Source organism: Arachis ipaensis, chromosome B09 (genome assembly GCF_000816755.2).
Source record: "Arachis ipaensis cultivar K30076 chromosome B09, Araip1.1, whole genome shotgun sequence".
Taxonomy (NCBI): domain Eukaryota; kingdom Viridiplantae; phylum Streptophyta; class Magnoliopsida; order Fabales; family Fabaceae; genus Arachis; species Arachis ipaensis.
The window spans coordinates 101,034,410-101,039,789 of NC_029793.2; the positions used below are offsets into that span (position 1 = coordinate 101,034,410).

Genomic DNA, 5,380 nt, shown 5'->3' on the forward strand with positions numbered 1-5,380 from the left:
GCTACAGAGCTCCAAATGAGATGATTCAAAAAGCAATGGAAAGTAGGAATCGAGAGCTTTCCAAGCATATATGGCACTGCATGGTGGACACTAAAATTGAGGGAGAAAACTGCCCCGCAATGAGCATAAATGAACATGGTGGCAACCTGCAGTGAGGCCAACTGACCTCTGCACCTTCGACGGAGTATAACTCGAGCTGTAGAGCTCCAAATGATACGCTTCTAACGGCATTGGAAAATAGACATTCAGGGATTTCCAACAATGTATAATAGTATGGGGTGAACAATGTGTTTGAGTCTCCAGAACTGGCGTTTTCGACCACGTTTGAGGCAAACTTTACCTCAAACGCTGCACACCAAGGCCAGCGACCTTGTCCTCTTCAAATGCGCATAACTTGAGTTGTAGATGTCCAATTGAGGTGATTCCAATTGGGTTAGAAAGATGACATTCAGAGCTTTCTAACCATATATAATAGTCTATAGTGGGCATGAAATCTGTAACGTTGACAAGCAGACAAAGTAGTACCCCAACATGCATGCAAGAAGGCCCAACGTTTGGCTAAAAGTTTGATCTCAAACTTTAGCCCAAACGTTGGTAGCAGCAAATAAGGGAAGCTGGTATAAAAAGTTTGAGTAAAAGTTTGCCTCAAACTTTTACTCAAACTTTTACTCAAACTTTTATGATTCATGGCCCGGTTCACAATGGGTTTCTCTCCAACTCCAAGAGCAATCAACAGAAGCTTTTGTCAACCCAATTCCATCAAGAGCAAGGGCCCAATTGACACCACTCAAAGGCACAAGAGATAGTTAGAATAGAAATTTTATTTTAATTGTAATTTGTTTTGAATTTTATTTTTATTTTGTAAAAATGCCTATAAATAGGCATCTGTTTCATTTTATTGAGGAAGGCGAGCTCCACTAAGGAGCATTAGGAATACAGAACTCTCTCTCTTTAGTTTTTCTTTTTGTTTTAAATCTTGGGTTGAGAATTGAAGAAATTCTGTTTCAATCTCACCTTGAGAATTCTCTTTGTTTTCTTCTTCTGCAATTTTAATTTCTCCTCTACTACAAGTTCCTTTGCTGCAAGTTTACAATCTAATTTACATTGAGCTTGATTTTGATCTTTGGTTCTCATTGCTTTCTGTTCTCACTGAATTCAATTTACATTCAAGCAATTTAATTCTTCTGCAAGTGCTCTGCATTTTACATTTCTGTTCATGATCTGATTTACTTTTCCTGCAAGTTTAATTTTCTCTAAGCTTTGATCTATTGCTATCTTTAATTTCCAGCACCCACTCCCCTTTACATTTAATGCAATTTTACTTTTCTTGCAATTTAAGATTCTTGCAATTTACATTTCTTACTCTTAAAGTTACTTGCCAATTTACATTCTGCAACTTTAAATTCATTGTCCTTTACTTCCTGTTGGTTACAATTTCACTCAAATCACATCAATGTTAGCTTGACTAAACTAATCATCCACTAAAGTTGCTTGATCCATCAATCCCTGTGGGATCGACCTCAGTCACGTGAGTTTTATTACTTGATGCGACCCGGTGCACTTGCTCTTAAAGTTGCTTGATCCATCAATCCATAAATTTTTTTTTATCTTTTTATTTTATGGATAATGCTACAACTAGACAGTTGACTTTTTTTTGCTGCACTCATTCACAAATTAAGAAGTTGAAACCAAGGTGTTTGAGTTATTGCCTCACTAAGAAATTCATCTCTGAGATATGAATTTCAATTTTCCTTGGTGTTGTGTTTTACAAAATTCAAATGGAGTTCAACTCATCTTATGATCAAACAAATTTTATGAGATATTACCCACCATCACCAATCTCTAATGATGGCTGGGAATATCACCAAGAAAATACAAATTCTGAGCACTCCAATCCATGGAAATTTGCTTCAGAAACACAAGATGAGCAAGAGACTCATATGGGATACTTCCCACCACCACAAAATGATTCAAGTCATTATTCTAATGGTGGCTGGGAGTATCACCAAAGAATGAAAGAGCATCCACCCTCACATCCCAATTTCTCATTTGAAAGATCTTCATCACTTGATTATGCCTCAACACAAAGTTTCCTCCAAAATCCAAAGAAGTCATCCCATCAATCACACAACTCATTCCACACCCCTCAACACAACTTCACCACAATACATTCATGTCACCAAAATTATTCTCAACCTTCATCTCTTGAACCAACAGATGAGGATTACCTTCAAGCCATTGAAATACACAGAAAACTCGTGGAAAGATACACAAAATCCCCATCCTGGAAAGAAATCGTCTTCAAGAAGATGAATGGGCCCTTAGAACAAATAAGGGGGAACTTAAAACCATCAAACAGTAAGGATGAAGACCAATTGATGAATGTGAAGGATAAAGTGGAAGAGCAAGATGAGGAAGGTGGAAAGAGTTTTGAAGAAGGTTGAAGGAAGAAGGAATGGCTAGGAGCAAGAGAGAACAAAAAGCTTGACCAAAGTTTGCCTCAAACTTTAGCTCAAACTTTTGGAAGAATTGAAAACACTCCAGAGGGAAAAAGCTTGACCCAAAGTTTACCTCAAACTTTAGCTCAAACTTTTGGGAGAAAAGCTTGAGCCAACGTTTGCCTCAAACTTTTTGGCAAACGTTGGCATCACAAAACCAACACCCTGAAGGAGAAAAGCTTGCGCCAACGTTTGCCTCAAACTTTTTGGCAAACGTTGGCGCCACACTTGCACACCCTGGAGGAGAAAAGCTTGCGCCAATGTTTGCCTCAAGCTTTTTGGCAAACGTTGGCGCCACACATATACACAAGGGGACCAACGTTTGAGCAAAAGTTTGACCTCAAACTTTAGCCCAAACGTTGGTAGCAGCAAGTGAAGCCATCTGGTATAAAAAGTTTGAGTAAAAGTTTGCCTCAAACTTTTATGATTCTCAACCCGATTCACAATGGATCTTTCTCCAACTCCAAGAGCAATCAACTAAGGCCTTTATCAACCCAATTCCATCAAGAGCAAATGCCCAATTCAAGGCTTGAAGACCATTTGAAGAAAGTGTATAAATAGCTTAGGATTTAAGTTTTTAGAGAGCTTTTCCTGAGAGAATTTTCGGAACACTTACAGAGAGCTCACCTTTACATTTTTGCATGGTTGTTTTCAGAATTCAAGAGAATTAGGGAGGAGAATTGATCTCTCTTCTTCCTTGTTCTTGTTTGAGCACTTTTTACTTTTCTTATTTCGGATCTTGGGTGGAGAATTGAAGAACTTCTGTTTCAATCTCACCTTGAGATCTCGTTTAATTTTCTGCATAATTGAATTTCCATTTCTGTTAACTGCTTCGGCTTCTACTCCTCTACAATTTACATTTCTTTATTTCCTTTGCAATTGTTCTTGCTGGATCTAGGAAGGCAGTGAGATCTAGACTTGGCTATCTAGTCTCTTGAGTCCTGAGATCTACAGCTTTCAAATCTCAATTTCCTTGTTTCGTTGTCACACCAAGCTTATTCTCATTTTCATTTAAGATCCGGTTTAATTGAATCCATCTTTTACATTCCTGTTTGTTGAATTTTTCTTTTCCTTGTTTAATTTCTGCAAATCCAATTCCCAATTCCCTTTACAATTCAAGCCATTTACATTTTTTGCACTTTAAGATTCTGCAATTGACATTTCTTGCATTCTAAGTTTCTGCCATTTAATTTCTTGTTCTTTAAGATTCAGTACTTTATTTTCTGTTCTCTTTAATTTCATACAATTTACCCAGTCCCTTTTAATTTCATGCAATTTAGCTTTTGTCAAATACAAACCACTCAAATCAACTCTTGATTCGCTTGACTAAATCAACCACTAAACTGAAATTGCTCAATCCTTCAATCCCTGTGGGATCGACCTCACTCACGTGAGTTATTATTACTTGATACGACCCGGTGCACTTGCCGATTAGTTTTGTGTGTTTGGAATTCGTTTTCCGAAAATACACATCAAGTTTTTGGCGCCGTTGCCGGGGATTGAAATAGATTGACAATGATTAAGTGAAGTGAAGATCTAGATCAAGCACTTTTTCTTTTCTGTTTCTCTAATTTTTGACGGACACACTAACTGTTTGAATTTTTGCCTGAGCTAATTGAACCTCACTTTAGCAATAGAGTGAAGTTCTCTTGGTTTAACTTGCTGAGTATGATTCTCATAGCTTGATAAATCAACGAGAGAAGTGATTTTCGATCATTAATCTCTCAAGTTTACCAACTGTTTGACACATTGCGTTAACTAACACTTTAATCATATCCTGGCATAAATATACTCTATCTTCATTTGAACTGTATGTGATTGTGCAGACCATGGAAGGGAACTCAATGAATGCCAGTAATCATGGGAGCGATATCCCCACCTTAGATGACAAGCAACCACTTGATGGGATATTTTTGTGGAAAAACGAATTTCTCCAAAACACCCAAAACTAACCAGCAAGTGCACCGGGTCGCATCAAGTAATAATAACTCACGGGAGTGAGGTCGATCCCACAGGGATTGAAGGATTGAGCAATTTTAGTTTAGTGGTTGATTTAGTCAAGCGAATCAAGATTTGGTTGAGAGATTTGTGATTTGCAGAATTGAAATTGCATAGAAAGTAAAGGAAATGGGTAAATTGCATGAAAGTAAAGAGAACAGGAATTTAAAGTGCTGAATCTTAAAGAGCAAGAAATTAAATGGCAGAAACTTAGAACGCAAGAAATGTAAATTGCAGAATCTTAAAGTGCAAGAAATGTAAATGGCTTGAATTGTAAAGGGAATTGGGAATTGGATTTGTAGAAATTAAACAAGGAAACATAAAATTTCAACAAGCAGAGAAATAGAAGAAGACTTGGATCGAATCGGATCTAAAACAGAAAAGTAAATGAGCATGGAAAGCAGTAAACAGAGGATGTAAAATTGGAATTCAGATCTCAGGACCCAAGAGACTAGAAAACCGAGTCTAGATCTCAATGCCTTCCTAGATCCAACAAGCACAATTGCAAAGGAAATTTTAAATTGCAAAGAAAGTAGATGAAGAAGCAAGTAACCGAGACTGAAATTCAATTAAGCAGAAAATTAAACAAGATCCCAAGGTGAGATTGAAACATAATTTCTTCAATTCTCCACCCAAAATCCAAGACAAGAAAAGTAAAGAGTGCTGGGCAAGAACAAGGAAGAAGAGAGATCAATTCTCCTCCCAAATTCCCTTGAATTAAAACAACAATGCTAAGAAATGTAAAAGTGAGCTCTAAGCAAACTGAAAAGAAAGCTATTCTGAAAAACTAAAAGGGAAGCTCCCTTAAAAACTTAAATCCTATGCTATTTATACACTTTCTTCAAATGGTCTTCAAGCCTTCAATTGGGCCTTTGCTCTTGATA

General features: G+C 37.2%; 1 long non-coding RNA gene across 1 annotated transcript in view; it reads right to left on the minus strand.

Annotated features, from left to right (window-relative positions):
• LOC110267310 overlaps positions 1,615–5,380 on the minus strand; it is a 12,553-nt gene continuing 8,787 nt past the window's right edge. Inside the window, exon 2 of the long non-coding RNA XR_002354787.1 lies at positions 1,615–1,647. This is a non-coding gene — a long non-coding RNA (uncharacterized LOC110267310). The remainder of the gene's footprint in view (positions 1,648–5,380) is intronic.